The 22,886-nt window shown below is 36.1% G+C and overlaps 1 protein-coding gene, 1 long non-coding RNA gene and 2 other non-coding genes across 5 annotated transcripts in view; 1 reads left to right on the forward strand and 3 right to left on the reverse strand.

Moving 5' to 3' along the window:
* The window catches only part of LOC134752285 (single-minded homolog 1), a 101,546-nt gene that overhangs the window by 31,429 nt on the left and 47,231 nt on the right, over window positions 1–22,886 (reverse strand). The window lies entirely within an intron of this gene.
* LOC134752278 (uncharacterized) lies at window positions 15,085–17,664 on the forward strand. Its single transcript, XR_010128749.1, has 3 exons — window positions 15,085–16,754; window positions 17,030–17,137; window positions 17,513–17,664. It is a non-coding gene; the product is annotated as an uncharacterized LOC134752278 (long non-coding RNA).
* On the reverse strand, window positions 22,379–22,453 carry Trnai-gau (transfer RNA isoleucine (anticodon GAU)). Its single transcript has one exon. It is a non-coding gene; the product is annotated as a tRNA-Ile (tRNA).
* On the reverse strand, window positions 22,743–22,815 carry Trnay-aua (transfer RNA tyrosine (anticodon AUA)). Its single transcript has one exon. It is a non-coding gene; the product is annotated as a tRNA-Tyr (tRNA).

A 22,886-nucleotide genomic window follows, 5' to 3' on the forward strand; every position in this document is an offset into this window, starting at 1 on the left:
ACAGGAATTGATGTTTGAATGCTCCGATAAAGATGTCATTTTATTATGGCACGGTTTTTAATGAGAATGCAACGGATTTTAAATATAAGAAACGGAATGGATTTTTGAATAAGAATTTACTATCAGTGTCAATTATTCGAACAAGGTAAGCAATTGAAGAGGGTAAAGTTTACGATGTCACAACATTACATATCAAACGCACACGGCTATGTAACGAGAAGTCGAAAATAATGCCGAATTGCGTTCTTAGGCGTAGTATAGTGTATGGTAGAGGTCATAAATTCACAGTAGGTACTCACACTAAACTAAAAACAATAAACTAAATTAAAAAAAAAAAACTCAAAATAAAGTAGATTTCTTAAAAATAAAATATTTATGGTCCCTTTATTATTTCAACTAAACCCCGTCTCAAAGGGTCACGAAGGGGAAGAAAACTAAATCCAAAACATTTAAACACGATTAAACCCATTTAAAATGATCGGCACCATATTTTGAGAGCTCAAAAATTCCAGCTACCAGCCGTCCTTTATACAGAAATATCAACCAGACGTCATCCTTATCACATAGGCAATAGAGATCAAATGATCAAAGCTGGCAAAAACTGGTCGCATCCAAAACAAAGATATGCACGTGCGTCTAATCCTCGCATCCGAGGATCCGGGTCCTCCCGGTGGTCCCCTCTGTTACCGTCACCCCCGCACTCCCGCACCCGCGCAGCTCTCGAGAGATTGTCATTCCCATTGCTGATACTTAGGGTCGGTTGCACCAAACTGTTTGTCATCGTTAAAGAGTTCGCTAAATTTTATTGTATGGAGTTTCATAGTAAGCCGCCGCGGCGCGCCGGATGACGTTGATCAGTCTGTCAAGTGCGGATAGTGCAACTGGCACTTAGTATTTATTACTAAAATGTAGTTTCCGATTGAAAACGGATTTTTTTCCGAAACCGAACGTTTAGTTTTGCTCTAATTTCGGCCGATACCTGATTTTTATGCCGAAACCTGCTGAAAATCGAAACTGAAACTTCGGACGCAAAGACCTCCCACTGGGGCGGATTTCTGCGGGTGGACACTAGCGCGGCTGAAAGTTTTTTGGACGAAACCGAACCTTCGGTCGAATTCTTTTTTGGTGTTGTCTGAGTTTTTCTCTCATTTATGAGAATAATTTTCCTTAGAACTCTGACATTCAAATAGTAGTCACACACCCTGAACGAATATTTTCGAGTCAGTTTTGGACCATACTTGGGGGCTTTTGGACTTTTAGAACTGTCTAAACTAGTCTAAAGGATTAGGATTGCAAAGACTTAGCAACGATTGCGTATAGTTTTATGAGTTCATAGTAGATTGGTTCTGTATAATATAGACTCACATAGCGTCAGGAATCATGCCAGATTGACACGTATTGTTTTAAAGGGGGCACTGTTTTTGTTGCGCACGAGTAATTTATGTTGTTTTCTGCAGTTTCGAGTGTTTATGATGCATTTTGGAGCAGGATTATGAGGTTTAGTTGTAAAAAGAATGGTTGAGGGATGTGCTTTGAGTAAATATTAGAGATTTGTTGCGTTTTGCGCTCGTATAGATATAGACAGATTCAAATATATGTATGGTTCCAGTATATGTCTCGTATATTTAAGAAGAGGTGAATGGAGCGAATTGAATGAATGGAAATAAACACACAGTATAACGCATTACTACATATTATTCGGTGTAATTTAAATACGCATCTTCACTTTTAATTTACTCGTATATGTAAATACCTGTAGGTAAGCCGTTATGTATTCAAGATTTTTTTTTCTTTTATGTAACCTCACCTAAGCGTGGTTTATTAAATGTTCCTTTATATCGTATCATAAGCATAACGATGGTAAACAATCAAGCGATAGGTGCGTGAATATTACAACCTATGCACGCATCTTCCCTTTATGTGACAAATAAATGAGGGCTATCGTTTTTTTGCTCACCAGTTGGCGCCTCTGTTGATGGTGGTCCAAAAGACTAAAGAACAGCTGTCATTAAAGTGACAAGTGACATTTGACATTTCGAACTATGGAAAAGACCACCATCTACAGATCTACACTAGCGCCCCTAGCGGCGAATTCATACGCGTTAGCCCTCATTGCTGAAGTTTATAGAACAATGCAGTAGTTTATAAACAGGTACCTATTATATATTTTTTCCTTAGAAAAGAAAAAATAGCTTAAAGAAAGTTAATTATTATTCGAAAGCAAAAGTAAATAATCGTAATCATAAGACGCCACAGATGCTGTTGCGACATCCATCATCTGAAAAGGATTTTGAAAAGGATTACTATCCCAACACCTTAATCCTAGTAAGAAATTACAATTATCCACTATCCAACGTAAAAAGGCGTAAATGATAAACCCTTTACAGTAAATACGTCCTAATTAGTAAGAAAATAAAGGCTCTAATTGTAAATTGCCGTTAGAAACAATACGTCTTATTCGAAAACCGAACTAAGTCGTGGGAAAGGGACAAGTCAATAAAACGCGCCAAAAGTCATCTTTGTTTTTTTTTTCCTAAACACCATTGTCTCTTGCCGCAACGCACGTGTCTATGGCACGGTTTTTTCTGTTTACGCCGTAAGGTTTAGACACCTGCTGTGTCATTCATTCATTCATTTGTAATCGTTCAGTAATTTGCATCGTGGGCTTGGGAACCGGTGAGGGTGTAAGGTGTCTTTTGTTTCTGATTACGTGAATGGAGCGTAGTAATGAATGAGTTGCGGATTTGTGGAGATATTTATTGTTTAAAAGTGTCAAGTTTTGTATTGTGAACACGTGCATTTCAGTGGCTCGAAGGATAGTAAATCGACTCATTGGCAATTACGTCATAGTCATAAATGTCATAATGAATGTAATATAAAAATAAGTAAAAAGATTTACATACTTGATTTTCCTTCCTTTTCTTTTGGGTGCTAGTACTAGTGTAAGACAAAGATAGTATATATGATTCTCTCTGTCTATGTTTGAAATGAAACAGTCCTTTGACAAACTATATTTAAGCTTCATTTTCAAATTTCCAGTTATTTTTGAGTCGAAAGAGCGTTCTTTGATCTGTTTACAAAACGATTTAACTTATTTAAAGTCACTTTACAATAAATTGAATAGGGAAAGCCCAAAGCACGAATTGAAATAAAAACGTACAATGTACTCTCATTGTTAATGTGTGCGTCATTTCGGAAACATGACTCACGCTTTGCGATGTACAAATATTTCAAAAAACTGAATTTATTTTAAACCGAGAAAGTTTCTCACGAAAATAATGTTTTTTTTTAACATTTCGCACCTCTACGCGACAATTGTCAGCTATTCGCAACAAGGCGTCGTTTTTTTATTGTCTATGGTCGAACGGGTGACGATTCGGCGGGAGGGCCTTGTTTTGCGCGGGAACGAGTCATAAACAATGCCGCCTCCGCTTTTTTTCGTAATCACTTCGGTTCTCACGATTTGCCTAGTTATTATGAATGAATGAATGAATAATATTTATTTCAGATTAATAAAAATCCATATTCTTGTTACGAGTAGTACACATATTCCGAAACGTTGGTTAGTCAGTTAAAAAATAAAAAATTACAGTAGAAGAATTAAAATTAAAATAAATTAAATTAGATCATAAGCATAACACATAATTAAATTAAATTAAAAACTATAACACTACATTATTAGGGTTCCGTACCCAAAGGGTAAAAACGGGACCTTATTACTAAAACTCCGCTGTCCGTCTGTCCATCTGTCCGTCTGTCTGTCTGTCACCAGGCTGTATCTCATGAACCGTGATAGCTAGACAGTTGAAATGTTCACAGATGATGTATTTCTGTTGCCGCTTTCACAACAAATACTCAAAAGTACGGAACCCTCGGTGCGCGAGTCCGACTCGCACTTGGCCGGTTTTTAACTATACATTTCCCGGATATCAATTAGGTAAGTAACTAAGTAATTAAGTAACTAACTAACTTATTGTATTAGGTATAACAATATTTTAGGGGTGATACAACTCGATGTCGTATTATACGTGTGACTAGATATTTTGACGAGATTTTTTTATTTTATTTTAAAATGTCCTTTACATGTATGTAATTATGTACTTCAGTACCTTCATAGAGTAACTTATACTAGAGCGGTACTGTCATAGTAAATTTTGTAACCCCAGTAAATTCACTGCCATCTATCGACACACTTTAAAACTAAAAATGAAGATTTATAAAAATACGATAAAATGTATTTAAATACGGATAAATGATTTTTTATTTGCATTAATTATTTTTATGATTTTGACCCATGTTCTTTCACTGATATGCGTTAAAATTGTTAAATAACAAACGAAACCGTCAACGCCATCTATACGACTGTAGGCCAAAACTAGTAGCGCCCTCTGAACGAGAATCAAATTTTCTTGATTTTCGAGGCACGTTTTTTCCTTAGACTGTATCCATCTATTTCGGAGTTATATCTATCTTTGGTACCTTGTAGTGCAAGGTACTAATGGCTTGTACCTATCAAAAAATATTATTATGTATCTACCAGCTATAGGAAATATTGCCATTTTTGATGTCGCTTAAAGGATAATTCATGCTTTAACGGTCCGGGGCCGGGCCGAGGCGTCTGACATTTCAATTTTTCATAGAAATCTTTACGTGATCAGTTGATCACCTGTCACCCGTCATAGAAAATGAAGTGTCTCTTTAGCCTAGGGTCGAACCCAGACCTGTAATTTTTATGCTTATCATCCAGTTCTGTGTGTCGAAACCGGATCATTCTGAGTCATCCTTAAGAGCCAACAGGAGTGGTCATTTCTCCATACAAACGTACTCGACTGTTTCCTCCGTGGTTTTTGAAGCTAGAGCAATGATTTTTTCAACACAGATTAATATTGTCAATATCTGTGTCGGTGTGTTTTGCTTTTTTTGATATTTTTGTTTTTTAAGGCGCTAGAGCCCTTCACACATGGCCAAAAATGGCCTCACTGACTATGCCGCAATGAGAGGCGTGGTATTCAAAACTGGTATCAATTAGCCAAAAAATCAAAACAGTCCGACACAGACAATTTCATAATCATTTAGATTTCCAAATTTGGTTACGATTGGTTAAGTTTTGGAGGAGGAAACAGTCGAGTACAAAACCTCGATTTTTGAGATTTTTACGCAGGATTTTTCGCCTAAGCTGCAGTTGTTCTTATCGCACTAATTTTAGGGGCGGGGTCAAGTTTCTAAATACGTACACAGACAGAAAAGTGATGGGCAATAGTCGACATTAAATGTCGATAATCTAGTGATGTGATAAGATCGATAAACCTTTTCAAAGTCGCGATTTGCCTCTTAGTAGGCGAAGTAAGTAAAGTGAGTATGCACTTTGGCCTCAGGGGATATCGTTTAACACTATTTATTATTCCTTGGTTCATACAAAGCTGAGCTGACGCACTAGCTACGAGATTAAGTCCTGGTAACCCGCGAAAAAGGGAGGGGAAAAGTCGGCTTCTGCGGTCCAGTTTGCCTCTATTTCTACATATCTGTTGCTATGAGATCAAATTTGGTATAATTATTGTGTAAATTAGGGACGAATAATTTATTTTAGAAATAATAGTTTCACATTTTCATACACAAATCTGAATATATGAACGAAACATTAAAATCATATATCATTTTTGGTCACTGATTTGCTCTTTAGAAGCAAATTGTGGTGATTTGCACTAAAAATTAATAACACAATTTAGTCCATTTATTCGTTATTTAGAAAAGTATCAGTTCTAAGTACGTATTCATACATTTGATTGTAAAAAGAATTAGTAATACTTTGGTTAAAATATTGTTTTATATTTTACAATTTTCACTATTATTCTAAAATTTATTTTAAATAAAGTATTACTTTTATTAAATCGTTTATGACGTGATCTTATTAAGTATGTATATGAAAAGGGCTCCACGAGGCGAAATACTTTTTACGACAATTATTTTCTTTTTTTATTATTTACAACAAAGACGAAAGTTCGAGAAAAATGTGGTTACTTAATAATTGCCTAACTTGTTGAAAAAATAACTTTACATACTATCAACTTATAACCGTAGTATATTCCATGATATGTTTTAAATGCACCATATTTTTTTCTAATTTTTAAAAGAATATTTAATACCTTTAAAATAATATCTGTCTGTCTGTCTGACTGTCTGTCAATCTATCTGTCAGTCATACCAGGCTGTATCTCATGAACCGTGATAGCTAGACAGTTGCAATTTTTACAGATGATGTATTTCTGTTGCCGCTATAACAAGAAATACTAAAAACAGAATAAAATAAATATTTAAGTGGGGCTCCCCAAACAACAAACGTGATTTTTTGCTGTTTTTTGCGTAATGGTACGTTTGCGTTTTTTGTTAATAGCTTTTGAACTTTTTTTATGTGGGAATGCTTCGAATACATTTTTCTAGACATCATTCCGAATCTAATGAGGTATCATACGTATTTTTAGGAGTTAGTATCTCTATTAGTGGCAGCCGTACAAGCCCAATTTCAAAGAAAAACCGCAAATGGATGTACAAGTTAGCCGTTTGGCACACGCATACTGAGGTCAAAACAAAATTTTTGACCCGCAGTTCCTAAAAAAATCCCTTAGGAAGGGTGTGCTACAACATTTTTTTTTGTATGGAAAAAAAACATTTTTTTTTTCAAAAACCTATTGTGTGTGGTATCATACGAAAGGGCTTTTTGAGGCGATTCCAAAAGTATACCAAATCGTTACATTTTAGCCATTTTTTTTTGTAAATTAAAACAAATAGAATTTTCAAAACATACCAAGTTTGGGGTCAAGTTAAAGGGTTAAAGAGGTATTTCCCGTTGGATATATGGATATTACGTATCCTTGTATGATTAATATATACCGTATCTGCAGTACAGTTCCATAAGTCTCGTAAAATAGGTATTGAAGTAGAACGGCCGGTCCGGGCCGTAGCAACTACGCTCGCATTCCATTGCTAATTGTTCTGTTTATAAGTTATTGATATACCCGACAAAAAAAAACCAAAAAAAAGTGTTTTTTGTTTAATTTAGTTTAATTTGTATACTTTTAGTTTAAGTCATATATATTAAAACCTACAGTATTAAGTTATTTGTTATAGGTTAAGTGTGCGCTCACCGATAAAATGTATTTTGCGTGAAAAAACAATTAATTCTCGTGTAAGTGAATATTATGTATTCTTATGAGAAAATAAAGATCTTTAAACCTAACTGTGTCACTTTGTATTTAAAAAAAAACTAAATAAAATTATTTTTAAAATTCCTTTTTTTGGGTTAGATATGAGGAAATCACGTATCATTTTTGGTATATTGTACAAAAAAAAATCAGCCATATCGTATCTGGAGGAGCCCAAACTTGGTATGTTTTGAAAATTCTTTTTGTTTCAATTTAAGAAAAATGGCTAAAATGTAATGATGTGATATATTTTCAGAATCGCTTCAAAAAGCCCTTTCGTATGATAGATAAGAGAAGAATACGATAGGTTTAAAAAAAAAAGTTTTTTTATACAAAAAAAAAGATTTTTTTATACAAAAAAAGTTTCAGCACCCCTCCCAAGGGATTTTTTTTTAGGAACTGCGGGTCGATAATTTTGTTTTGACCTCTAGTATACGTGTACCAAACGGCTAACCTGTACATCGATTTGCGGTTTTTTAATGCGAACAGCTTACACTATATTTTTAACCACCTTGAACGTTTTGTAGACTAGACTATTGTCCCAAATTGGGGTTTCTTATTCATTCCGACCAGGATTAGGAGCTCTTCAAACATACCTATTTTAATCAAAATCTGACTCATAAATAAAAAACGGACCATTAATAAAACTGTATAATTACATCAACGTAAGAAATATCTCATGTCACATGTTTCTTTGTTATGATAATTTTATCTAACCTGAGGCTTTCTTTTTTTCTAATGAACGAAACCGGAGAGCGACAAATTTGTTTTTCATCACACTTGCTCGAAAAGATCTTATTTCATGCAGGTGTACTGAAGGGAAAACAAAAGGCCTATATTGTTCCCGCGGGAGTTATAGCTTTCTTTTTTTAATTAGATATGTCACTAATTCATACGAAGTACGAACCAAGTAAGTTATAAGTAAAATACTTTGTTTAAAGTATAAGGGTGTGTAAGGGAGTTTTACTTCTAAAATACTGACAATTATAATTTAGTATTTTTGTTTATAATATTTAATTGGATTAATTTAATAGCCGTTTAAAATATTTTTACACAAAATTTTCAATCGTGGCTGAATGCCGAAGGTCTGTGCCTTAGATGCCTAACCTGTCAAGAAATGACAATATGGCGGACGAATATTTGAAATGTCACCGTATTTTATAATTATTTCCCTGAAAATTTAGTTTTTCATCACAAGTGTAACGAAAACCATTGTGTGTAACTCCGGGGGTAAGAATATTGTAAACTCCTCCTTTACAAAATCTCACTTACCCCCCTCGTTGCACAATGTAGTGTACTAATAGCACAGCGTGTCGAAAGTTGATACTTTCCGCACGGAAACGAGAAAAGAAATGATTGTTTTTTTACTCTCCTGTAAAAGTCAAAATGTTATTTGGATTGCAGGTTGTAGAAGGATATTGAATTCAGCTACCTAAAATCAAGAAGTTAAATCACAATAACAGGAAATAAGTAAACGCTCAGTGGTGGTAGCGAGCTAAGCTAACAGAAAAAGTTTGTAAGAACTAGCTATAGCCTATGATATGCCTATATAGCGGGCCCCGACCGCGACGCGACTTGCAGGCATAAGGTCCGTGAGCGCAAATGACGTGCGCGTCTGTGTGCGTGCACCACACACACGGGGATATGGCGGCGCCGCCCCCGTCAGCGCGACGGAGATAATCAGTTTGAAATCTCAAAATTGAGAATTCGCTCAGCTCCTGTTGGCTCTTAATATACTTTCTACGTACGTATGTAATTATATTATATAGGTACATATCTTCTTCAGGCCTTATCCCATTTTTATTTGGGGTCGGCTCTCCTAATCAATTTTCTCCAGTTGTATCTGTTCCGGGTCGTCGTTGGATCTATATTCTTATTCTCTAGGTCTTTCTTAACTACGGACATGCTTGTAAGTCGGGGTCGTCCACTCTTTTATTTTTTTTACTATACTAGGTACATATGTGTACAGATTATGTGTAAATGCCTCGCTGTTTGCTGTACATAATGTAATTTCTTATTGAAACCTCCACCGACCCTGACCTCGTTTAAAATTGGAACAAATAAACTTGCGCGCTAAATACTTCGTTATGGCGGCCTGCGGTGCGCCTGCGCACACAGCGTTTTATTTTTTCATTGAAAACGCTTATTTAAAGAGTAAGTAAATTGTTTGCAGAAATACGATATGTGGGGTTGAGAAAAGTTCTGCTTAATGGTTAGTTGGACATCAGTTTTTTATATAACAAAACAAAGTGGACCTTTACCTCTCTATCTCCACCTCCACCCTATACCTCTTGAGTTGCAGGCGTCCATAGGCTATATACGGAGACTGCTTACCATCAGGCGGGCTGTATGCTTGTTTGCACCAACGTTGTATAAAAAAGAGAACTATAATAATAGCAAAGATAGATATAACTCCGTAATAGATGGATACAGTCTAAGGAAAAAACGTGCCTCGAAAATCAAGAAAATTTGATTCTCGTTCAGAGGGCGCTACTAGTTTTGGCCTACAGTCGTATAGATGGCGTTGACGATTTTGTTTGTTATTTAATAATTTTAACGCATATCAGTGAAAGAACATGGGTCAAAATCATAAAAATAATTAATGCAAATAAAAAAAATCATTTATCTATATTTAAATACATCCTATCGTATTTTTATAAATCTTCATTTTTAGTTTTAAAGTGTGTCGACAGATGGCAGTGAATTTACTGGGGTTACAAAATTTACTATGACAGTACCGCTCTAGTATAAGTTACTCTATGATAATAGTTACCTAGTCTCATGTATCATTTGAGTTTTATAACATGCATCAAACGAAACATAAAATATAAAAATAAAATCCACCATTGCAGATAATCCAATGCAATGCACCATATTCTTCCTATCTTTCTAACGGAATTTAAAAAAAATGGGTTATCAATTCGACCGTATTTTTTTTTCAGTGCATTAAAAAATTGGCTAGAATTGCGTATTTCATGCTTGTCTTTTCGTAAAGCTTGTTAAGCAACTAAGGTTCTAAGAGAAGTTTTTGTCAAGGTCCAGTTCTGATGATGAGTTCTATGACAAATTGATGGAACTCCTCAAATCTTGATGGATTCAGATCCAGACCGGAAACTTGAAGCGTGCCGCAAGCGCGAACCTTTTTTAGTGGCATGACTATTTGGCCAGTACGGAACGAGTCTTGCAGAAATCTCCATCACTATAGTCTGTCCATCCATTTCCGTCAGTAGTAATTAAAAAAATGTAGGCGCAAAGAGATATCGTCCAATAGAAAATTTTCGTTTGGCGGCTTTTTCTACTGACAAAGTTGTTTGACCGGCTATAGTAATAGAATCTTTGAACTAATAAATGGAACAATAAAATTAATCATTAAAAACTGACTACAATAAAACCGGCCAAGTGCAAGTCGGACTCGCGTACGAAGGGTTCCGTACAACGCAAAAAACGCCAAAAAATTACGTTTTTTTTATGTGGGCCCCACTTAAATATTTTTTTGATTTACTCTGTTTTTAGTATTTGTTGTTACAGCGGCAACAGAAATACATCATCTGTGAAAATTTCAACTGTCTAGCTAACACGGTTCATGAGATACAGCCTGGTTATAAAATATACCTATAACCTCTGCAGGGACGGGTATACTGACTTCAAGATAGCTGGTTCTCACCCGACCACAGTACAGAGGTGCTTATAACTCATTTGTGTTCCAACGATGGATTAAGCTTAAGCTTCAGTATTAGAGCTGCGCGGGCGACGCACATCTGGCTCTCTGCGATAATTGCCTTTCCTTACGGAAGTATTTAGGAGGGTAGGGTATTTTAGTGTTAATATTGATATTTATTCGCCACTTGTACATTATTATTGTTTTTTGAGCAATAAATTTTAAATAGTGGGGGTCTGGCCTAGTGGGTAATGATAATGACCCTTTCCTGTGAAGCCGATGGTCGTGAGTTCGAATCCCTGTAACCATTTTCTACAAATTTAAAAAATACATAGTGGTAGTAAACTGTGAATGATTCTAGTCGTGTAAAGATATTTTAATCACAAAACTTCCGTGAGACACAGACATATTAAACATATTAATAACGGGTAACGTATTAATAAGTCCGTCACCGTCAACACAAGCTCCTGATGACGCTCCTCGGTACGTAGTGAAACATGTCGAGCGTTTTTCGACTTAAAATAGTGAGTGACCCGTTATTAATATGTCGTGTTAAGATACTTATAAACACTTTGTACTCTTACATAATAAAGTTATAAACATGATGTTGAAGAATGAGTGTTTCCTGAGATTAAAGGATTATGGTGTTGTGAGCGACGGCGCTGGGGTCCTAACGTCAGCTACATCTGGCGTTTTTTGCCGACGCCACCAATACTGCCATAATAACTGAAGTTTATTAGTTTTATTACTATTGTTTGAGAAAACACATAAGTCACATACGTGCATATTTTTAGTACTCCCAAAGATAGATATAACTCCGTAATAGATGGATACAGTCTAAGGAAAAAACGTGCCTCGAAAATCAAGAAAATTTGATTCTCGTTCAGAGGGCGCTACTAGTTTTGGCCTACAGTCGTACAGATGGCGTTGACGGTTTCGTTTGTTATTTAACAATTTTAACGCATATCAGTGAAAGAACATGGGTCAAAATCATCAAAATAATTAATGCAAATAAAAAAAATCATTTATCTATATTTAAATACATTTTATCGTATTTTTACAAATCTTCAATTGTAGTTTTAAAGTGTGTCGACAGATGGCAGTGAATTTACTGGGGTTACAAAATGTACTATGACAGTACCGCTCTAGTATAAGTTACTCTATGGTACTCCGTACAAAAATTTGTTCACAGATGACTTATGGGATCACTTTTATAGAAAGCATTTTAATTTATTTCACAAGTTTATAGGCCAACACACATATATTACAAGGAATTTTAAAATATTAATTTACACAGTAAATATTACAAATTAGATTAGTTTAATATTGTCTTCGGTTACCGCGATAGTTACTCATGAAATAAAACGCGTATATTGAATTTATAATACATCCCGACGTTTCGAACCCTTTACAGCGTTCGTGGTCAACGGGTGACTGAGAAAAATTACAAAGTGCAAAAATACCCACATACTAAAAATAATGAACAATCATAGACTATAAACTTTAAGGCTGGTTGTACATGCAAAATCGGTTCATAAGGCTAGTTATACAATACAATTATTTTCAAGTAAAGATATATATATATACGCGATAAAAACTACGCCGGCTCCAACCCTACACCACGGACCCCAGAAGATTTAATTCCCTCCTTAATTAAAAACCCAATACAAAAAAAAAAATGAGTCAGTAGTAAAGATTTATCACAACTTATGGTCATAAAATTTAATTTAATTTAATTATTACATTTACCAATAAATAATAAATTCCATTACATTATTACAAGATATTACAAATCAAACATTACATTAAATTAAATCAATAAATCACATTAATCATTATTATATTACATTACTTAACATAAAAAATATATACATTAAAAAAAACACACAAACACAAAACAAAACCAAAGCAGTAAGCAGCAGTCAGTCAAAAATCCCACCCCGCGTCATCCCCGGCGCAAAGGTGCCCAAAACGCTCGCCGCATTACCGCGCTGAATCGCGATGGATAACCTCTGCACCAAGAATAACCCGGAGCGGGGATCCAGGCCAGAAATTAAGTTAGTATACATTAATAAATTACAGAGTTTTAAAACGAAATTATGTAAACAGGTATTTTTGAACCGTAGTGTGGTTTACTTATTTGCAAATACAATATAATGAGGAGGTAAGTGTCCCACTTATGAAATAAAACTATGAAAACGGATTATATCGCGTATATTGAATTTATAATACATCCCGACGTTTCGAACCCTTTACAGCGTTCGTGGTCAACGGGTGACTGAGGAAAAATTACAAAGTGCAAAAATACCCACATACTAAAATAATGAACAATCATAGACTACAAACTTTAAGGCTGGTTGTACATGCAAAATCGGTTCATAAGGCTAGTTATACACTACAATTATTTTAAGTAAAGATATATATATATATACGCGATAAAAAACAATAATGTATTATATTGTATTGTATTGTTTATATTGTATTGTATTGTATTGTATAGTATTGTATTGTATTATAAATTCAATATACGCGATATAATCCGTTTTCATAGTTTTATTTCATGAGTAACTATCGCGGTAACCGAAGACAATATTATGTCCCACTTATGTTAAAATGATGCTGGCGCTTCTTGTAGGTACATACATAGGCTGTATCATACATACCTATACCTACCTACATAAATACATGGGTAAAGTATACACTAAGAAAAAAAAACTATTTTATTTTATTTGACGCACAAAAAATGTATAATATCCCTAAGTAAAAATCAATAGTTCGCCACATTAGCTCAGTAATCGCAGCAAACAATGTTTCTGCTAATCGACCGCCAGCCTTTTGTGTCTGCACGTACCCTTCAACCTCACACTCAAAACGACGCACGCGCACCCAAAACACCCGTACTTATGCCCTTTTATAACCCACACAACCCGTTACCCTCTCAACGCGAAATGACCTAACCGCTCCATACAAGTACTACGCTCATGTTCATTTTGAATGCGCGTAGGGCGCACTCATTGGGGAAACATTTACAATGTAAGCAGCACTTTGCGAGGTGAGGGTTCGTATTTAGGACGATGTTTAGAAGTTAACGATGTGTTGAGCAATTTCCATTAGGTATACCTGTTGTTAGCAACTAACTTGCTAATGTGGAATATACCTTGAGTATTTAAAAAATAAAATCTAAAGATCAAGACTCACCGATTCGACAATTGATTGGAGTGCTATTGATAATTCGCAGATAAATATAAGAGCCTCGGTAGAGAGTATCATTTCGTTCCATTTGGAGTTGAAACTCTAGGTCCATGGGGTCCCCCGCGCATAAGTTGTTTGCAGAAATCGCGAAGCGTCTGGTTGACGTAACTGGTGACCGAAGAGCTGGCGGCTTTCTCGCACAACGTATCAGCATTGCGATACAGCGGGGAAATGCCGCCAGCATCCTTGGTACAATGCCTCAAGGGCCTATTTTAGATTTAGGCTAGTTATTAATTTCGTTTACGTAGTACCACTGTATATATCTTGTATGTAAATAAATTTATTAATGTTCAATTCTTATATACTTCTATACAAACAATGTCCTCCTAAGAAAACATTATTTACTATCTGCGCGTGAATTCCGTGCACAGCTGAGGAATGTTAGGAATATTGGGCGTCATGACAGTGGTGTCATTTTGTACGTACGCGGCACACACCCTCCCACTTCCTCGACCTCCGAATGCACGGAATTGGCGCGCGGACAGTAGATGGCCGAACGAGCAAATGTACGTCCGCGGGATTTTGTTTCGCCGATGATATTGCATTGAGTGCCATAACTTAACTCTCCAAGCTCGGCATACTTTCGAATGATTTGGCTTGCTACCAAATATATTATATACCTTTTGTCCTGAGTACTGAGTTTTTATATTATACGTAGCCATTTTCATCTCCTTTCTAGTTCCTATACAGATTAGCTACTAAAAGCGCAGTAAATATGTAGACCACGAACCCCGCTACAAATGTAACGTCACCTCGCAACAATGCATTACACGCAAACGTCTTAAGTGCCGTATGAAACGTCGGTTACCCTGTACACCCTCGTGGGTGCAACAATGTGTGAAACATATCGGACGTGCTACACGCGTAAATAGCGCAGGTTTATCGGGCAAGGCACGTACTTACGCCAGTGCTCGCATAGTTGCAGTACGGAAACTAACATAAATATGCCATATTGGTATTTGTAGAATGTGTTAACTGATTTTTGTACGTCAGTGGTAAACAAGCAGACAGCTTGGACCCTTCGACTCAGTCGAAAGGCGCGCTGTACGAATCGTCGACGATCCCAAACTCACAAGCGGTATTGAACCTTTAAGTCTAAGGAGAGACTTCGCCTCCTTATGCGTGTTCTACCGCTTGTACAATGGGCTGTGCTCTGAAGAACTGTTTGACATGATGCCAACGGCCGCTTTCTATCACCGCACCGCTCGCCATCGGCAGGGTGTTCATCCTCACACCCTAGCACCTAAACCGGTTTAAGAGGAATTTCCTCCCGCGTATTACGCTTCGGCTGTGGAATGAGCTCCCTGCCGAGGTTTTCCCGAGGGGCTACAGTATGGGGTTCTTCAAAAAAGGAGTGTACAGATTTTTAAAGGGTCGGCAACGCGCGTGTAATATCTCCGGTGTTGCAGGCGTCCATAGGCTACGGTAACTGCTTACCATCAAGCGGGCTGTATGCTTGATTGCCACCGACGTGGTATAAAAAAAAAGCTCGCCAGGTGCAGGTTACCGTGACGTATTGGACGTTTGAAACTTCGTAAGTGTAACATGCGCGTTGCCGATCCTTTAAAATAGAGGAAAATTAACGGATCAGCCACATTTATGCTAAAATACTACGCGCGTAACAATTATACCCCTTAGTCTAGTTACATCAATAACTTTATTCTAATTTGCCTATAACTTTAGAATGTAAGATGTAAAGCAAATTCACACACTAAAAAATATTTGAATAATTTGCATATTATAGATATTAAGTTATTATATGTACTACTACTTATTAAACATGCATAAATTGTTGTGATTAACATAATGTTATGAACATAACTCATGGATTGTACTGCCTAATAATATTGCAAGTATTGCAACGGTGCTTTAGATAAGTAAGTATAATTTACAAATGATTTGTTAAGCGTAATTTAAAAACATTTTAGACAAAGGCGTTACACGTATAGTAACAATACTACCTGCGGGCTTAGCATGGTAGCGTGACAAGGCCGTGATAGGGCGAAATCGTGATAGTTATCCACATCTGACAGCGGTAGATGACAGAATGACAGCGGTAGATGACAGAATGACAGCGGTAGACGACAGAATGACAGCGGTAGACGACAGAATGACAGCGGTAGATGACAGAATGACAGCGGTAGATGACAGAATGACAGCGGTAGATGACAGGAGCTTGACAGACGACAATTTGCATAACATAGTCGTTGCCGTCGTTGATAATTTGACACATTGTCCCATTTTGACAGTTCAACTTCGTTAATTCTATCTACGTGCTTCTTAGGTGACGATAAGCCTTGTCGTGAAAGCAAAATTATTGAATAAACCAATTTTAAGGTATAAATTACGGGTAAATATCAGTTTTTCTATGATATTGAGTTATTAGTTACAATGTTCCGCTGTATATATATATTGTCAATTTTTTCTTTGCAGGAAAGTCAAATTTTATTATTCCTACTTGCGGATGCTGTTAAAGAAAAAGAGCGTCTAAAAATCTCGTGCATAGCTTTATCAAGACACTCTTACAACCCGTCTGATATGCCAGACGAAGAATTTCGGGCATTTCGCATATTTACAGTTATGTGCCGAACTTAACGCCGAGCCTCAAAAGTCAAAACGGTGATGGATTACTAAAACACCTAAAGGTAAAGCTATAAAATTGCAGTGTTTCTCGTAAAGTTTACATGTCTGTCAAACAAACCTCTCGATAACAATGCTCCTAAACTCTTAAATACTACCTCACATTATAAATGTAAAAGTTAGTATGATAAGATATCTGTTGCACAATCTCTTACTTATGCTATTAACCTAGGTTAGGTTACATTACTAAGCTACTTTTTACCTCAACATTCAAATCCTAACCTAAGGGGGAAAATCTACTTGAAAAACTTACATCTAGGTAGATACTTTTTTGTTTTAGGTTCTAACAGGTGTAATAACACCTGCTAGCTGATGGCAACTAGTCCATTGGTCAGACTACTGTGAGCCAGTAGCTATTGAAGCAATTTGTAATAGCTGTAAATAGAAGGTAGGTTCTTTTGAGTACCGAATTAAGTACTAGACATTAAAAAAACTGTAACGCTCCACTAGGTCTGTCTTAGTAGGTAACTTTTACTCTTTTGAATAAGTATGAGTGTGGCTGTATTGTGCAATGAGATAGGTACCTATTATTTGATAGTTAGGTACCTCTGAGATACATAATCTGGGAATGCAATATTAGGTTTAAATAAGGCACCCAGTTCTAATCTAATCTGCGCCTTGTTTACAGACATAAAGACAAATGATTGTTCCCGGCGATTAGTTAGTATATCTTGGGTGCAAATATACTGTTCTCATGTGAAAATATTTCCTCCGTTGCTGCCACATGAACCTACTTTTACTTATTTCCTTCTATTTCTTCCAGAAAACTTCTCTTGGATCAAGGGAGAAATTAAGGAAGGCGCTCCTCAAGGACTTCCTAAGCATCATGCACAAAACCGGCTGTTACTAAGAGTGTGCGCTTGCGAGTTGCTAGCGAGCTTAATAAATACATACTTATGTCGCCTATGTTTTACTATCACACGAATACCTACCTAAACTATTTACCTATGTTTCTATACAAGTAGAGACTAGTAAACATTCAAGACGGACAATCTTCATACAAAACAGCATTCCCCGCAACTTTAATGGACTCGACATAGGTGAATAGGTTTCGCTTATTCCTATTTTTTATTTTAGCTTTATACGTAATAAATCTGTCACTGTTAGGTACTTAGTACCTCTATTATAGCTGACTCATAGCGCGGTCCCGATACTTTAGCACTGAATTATCTCTGTTAGTGCTGAGACAAAACAAGCCTCTATAACTGAAATAACCTCAAGTCTCATCTCTATAAATGGAACCCTCTGTAAATGAGACAGAAATTTACTTATACCTGGCTGAGACCCTGGGTAGGTGGAATAATAATAATAAAATTCTTTATTGTGCACTACAAAGAAAAATACATGTTACAAACAAAGACAGGACATAATGTTTTAATGTTTATTTGGGCACAAACGGTACATGTTTCTTATAACTAGTTTCTTATAAGTGAGAAATATTGCCCCCCCTTGATGAGATGAGTATAGGCTAAAGGTGTGGCGCCATCTATTCGAGTATAACTTTTTCTTGCTTTCCGAGGCACATTTTTTCCTTATACTATTTATCTTGCTTATACGGAGTTACATAATTATGTATTTGCTATAAGTAACTTAAATTCCATTTACAACAATGACAATTCTCGCGGCGTTGTCAGTCTTCTATGTTTACTAATGTAAACTCTGATACAGATATGTAACAATGTCGGATTGTCGGCTCTGTGCTGCTGGAGAGAATATTATAAATGAGTAAATAATACAACCATTGCCAAGAAAATAAACGAAGTTTATTTACACAAACCTATTAAGTAAATGTAGATAGATAGACAAATCATTTATTCTTTTGCCACAATACACACATATAAAAGAAACAAAAGAAAAATATAAAAACAAAACAAAAAAACCCGTAGGATTGCTGTGTGCGTTGCAGCAAAACAAAATTGCTGTGCCCTTACAGGGTCTGTATTCTTGTAATTTGTAATACTATGAGCAATAAATATGTTTGAGTTTGAAAAGGGTTCCAAATTATTGTTATAATTATTAGCTTCTTGACATATTATAAAAATGTTAAATTAAATTAGATATGCAGGCATTATAATTGGTACAAGCAATAGATTATAATATAAGTATAAGTAGGTAACAAAGATAGATATAACTCCGTAATAGATGAATACAGTCTAAGGAAAAAAGTGCTTCGAAAATCAAGAAAATTTGATTCTCGTTCAGAGGGCGCTACTAGCTTTGGCCTACTGTCGTATAGATGGCGTTGACGGTTTCGTTTGTCATTAAAACAATTTTAACGCATATCAGTGAAAGAACATGGGTCAAAATCATAATAATAATTAATGCAAATAAAACTCATTTATCCATATTTAAATACATTTTATCGTATTTTTATAAATCTTCATTTTTAGTTTTAAAGTGTGTCGATAGATGGCAGTGAATTTACTGTGGTTACAAGATTTACTATGACAGTACCGCTCTAGTGTAGGTAATGAGGGCTACCGCGTTTAATTCCGCCGCTAGGGGCGCGAGTGTAGATGGAGGTCTTTCAAAATGTCCAATGCAAAGAAGTTTTAGGGGCTTCAAGCTTTTTTATCGGGAATTTACTTAACTCCTTCCTTATTCATAATTGTGGTAAATGTTTGTTCGTCTTTGATTAATCATGGTAAACATGATATAGCTCAATAAATGTTAGTGGTTTATAAAAACTGCCAACTAAAATATATGCAAAATTAAACAAGTTGAAAAAATGGCACATTTAGACGTTAAAATACCTTTGTGTATATTAGAACGTATTGATTTTATAAAAATAAGCATAGAAGAATTTACATCTACAGTGGCGCCAACTGGTGAGCACAAAAACTTTAGCCCTCTGTAGGTACCTCATAAGTACTAACATTATGTGCCCTACCCGGGTATCAATGTACTGACTACATTTTACTAACATCTTCTGTAATGCACATGACTTTTAATGTTAAATAAATGAAATAAGGATTTTGTTCAAACTGATATTTTTGATACAAGTTTTTATTGCCGATTCTTTTAACAGGCAAAGAGGACTATCGTTTTTTTGCTCACCAGTTGGCGCCTCTGTTCTTCTTCTTCTTTTAAAATTATGGCTTCAGCCCAGTGGGACTATTTCGCCAGTATCAAGGTATTAAGAGGTTTAAAAACGACAAAAATTGTACGGTTGTACAAGACAGTGTACGGTGATTTGTTAGCTCTTGTAAATCGATAGCTAGACTTTACAAGAAGCACGTGGACTACCGGCCGTTGACTCCAAGATGGTGGTTAAACCATTTACTGCACACTACCACATTAGTTTACTGTATAATAAGCTATCGATATTACACTTTAAACAATATTAATGAGCAAAAAACAAAGTAATTAATCACGATGCTAACTATCAAGATGGCGCTCGAACCGGAAGTCCGGCGCCTCTGTTGATGGTGGTCCAAAACACTAAAGAACAGCTGTCAGTCATTGAAGTGACATTTGACATTTCGAACTATGGAAAAGATCACCATCTACACTAGCGCCCCTAGCGGCGAATTCATACGCGTTAGCCCTCACTAATACTTATCAAGACAATTCTAACAAATCCAGACACAAATTAGGTTGCGTTATTTTATCTCCTTCTATGACCTCCTATATGACCACTTCCTGCGTCCATCATCAGATATTCGATCGTACTGCAGGGAAAAGGTACCCTACGTTCATACAAATTTAAATTTGTATGCAGGGGGGTGCCTTTTCTCTGCAGCTGACTGTACCATAATATTCCGTTATCACCCAACTTATATAATGTATTATGTTATCACCCAACTTAAAGAATGTATGTGAAGTTTTAGCTCAATCGAATACAGGGAAGTGTGGTCGTATTGATTTTATAAAAATAAGCATAGAAGAATTTACATCTACAGTGGCGCCAACTGGTGAGCACAAAAACTGTAGCCCTCTGTAGGTACCTCACAAGTACTAACATTATGTGCCCTACCCGGGTGTCAATGTACTGACTACATTTTACTAACATCTTCTGTAATGCACATGACTTTTAATGTTAAATAAATAAAATGAAATAAGGATTTTGTTAAAACTGATATTTTTGATACAAGTTTTTATTGCCGATTCTTTTAACAGGCAAAGAGGACTATCGTTTTTTTGCTCACCAGTTGGCGCCTCTGTTGATGGTGGTCCAAAACACTAAAGAACAGTTGTCAGTCATTAAAGTGACAAGTGACATTTGACATTTCGAACTATGGAAAAGACCACCATCTACACTAGCGCCCCTAGCGGCGAATTCATACGCGTTAGCCCTCACTAATACCAATAGATGGATACAGTCTAAGGAAAAAACGTGCCTCGAAAATCAAGACAATTTGATTCTCGTTCAGAGGGCGCTACTAGTTTTGGCCTACAGTCGTATAGATGGCGTTGACGGTTTCGTTTATTATTTAACAATTTTAACGCATATCAGTGAAAGAACATGGGTCAAAATCATAAAAATAATTAATGCAAATAAAAAAAATCATTTATCTATATATCTAAATACATTTTATCGTATTTTTATAAATCTTCATTTTTAGTTTTAAAGTATGTCGACAGATGGCAGTGAATTTACTGGGGTTACAAAATTTAATATGACAGTACCGCTCTAGTATAAGTAACTCTATGCTAATACTTATCAAGACAATTCTAACAAATCCAGACACAAATTCGGTTGCGTTATTTTATCTCCTTCTATGACCTCCTATATGACCACTTCCTGCGTCCATCATCAGATATTCGATGGTACTGCAGGGAAAAGGTACCCCACGTTCATGCAAATTTAAATTTGTATGCAGGGGGTGCCTTTTCTCTGCAGCTGACTGTACCATAATATTGCGTTATCACCCAACTCATATAATGTATTATGTTATCACCCAACTTAAAGAGTGTATGTGAAGTTTTAGCTCAATCGAATACAGGGAAGTGTGGTCTAATTTATCTTGCAGGACTTGATACATACATTGCAACGTTGCAACTTAAGTTTGTAAAAAAAAATCCTTTACACTGTAATAGATTCACCTACATATGTTTTACAAATAAACACTGACTATTGACTATTCGAAATGCATGGACATGCCACTTGCTGAGAGGTTTGTTCCAGGCGGAATGTAAGAACTTTTCTTCTTTCGTTCGATAGCTAAATTTTATGACTATCCCTTTTCTAAATAAGTCTTCCATGTCCTCGATAATTTGAGTGTCCTCTAATATGTTATGACTGAAACAGAAACAAAATAGATTAGATGAGGTCATGAGTTGTATAGGTATAGTGGTGCAGGCTAGTATGGCGGTTCATTGGCAAATTATGAGAAAATAATGTCACTTTTAGAAAGCTCTCGTTTTTAAGTCAGGGGGATTTTTTTTGTTTCTCAGTATTCAGCAACATCTACCTGTAAGAAATGATCTTAACACACACACACACACACACACACACACACACACACACACACACACACACACACACACACACACACACACACACACACACACACACACACACACACACACAATGTGCTAATACCCCATACTTAACTTTTTTTTTAAGCAGAAACATATGCGAGCGTTACTCCAGATTTTTAAATTAAAGGAAAAATGGAATAATTTACACCTCCGGCAGGACTCGAACCTGCGACCATTGGAACATCGGTCCAATCGCTTCTGCCAACTGAGCCACGGAGCCCTACATAATTTATGGCACAAAGTGTGGTGGTCTTTTTTGTCAATAAACTTGGATTCTTGCATACAAAACCAGGTTCTAGAATATAGGTACAGACAGGGTAAGAAAAAAATGTTTTTGAAGTTTTGAGTGAGGTCGACGGGTTTCAAAGTTTTTAATATTTGTTAGAATCCTTATGCACTTTTTCTATAGTGTGAGTAAATGTATGAATAATTACGTAGTTTTTAACAAGCAGAAACGTCTGCGATCGATGCTATTAAGCTTAGAATAAATTTAAAAGTGGAAAAATTACTGCCTTGGGTGAGACTTGAACTCACGGCCTCTGGATCTATACTCCAGCGCTCTGCCAATTGAGCCACCAAGACCTCATCCATAGTCAGCAAATCTTCCCACTATATGGGTCTAGGGGACCCTAGCGATATCTACCGTAAGAGTG

The sequence above is a fragment of the Cydia strobilella genome, chromosome 24, assembly GCF_947568885.1.
Source record: "Cydia strobilella chromosome 24, ilCydStro3.1, whole genome shotgun sequence".
NCBI lineage: Eukaryota > Metazoa > Arthropoda > Insecta > Lepidoptera > Tortricidae > Cydia > Cydia strobilella.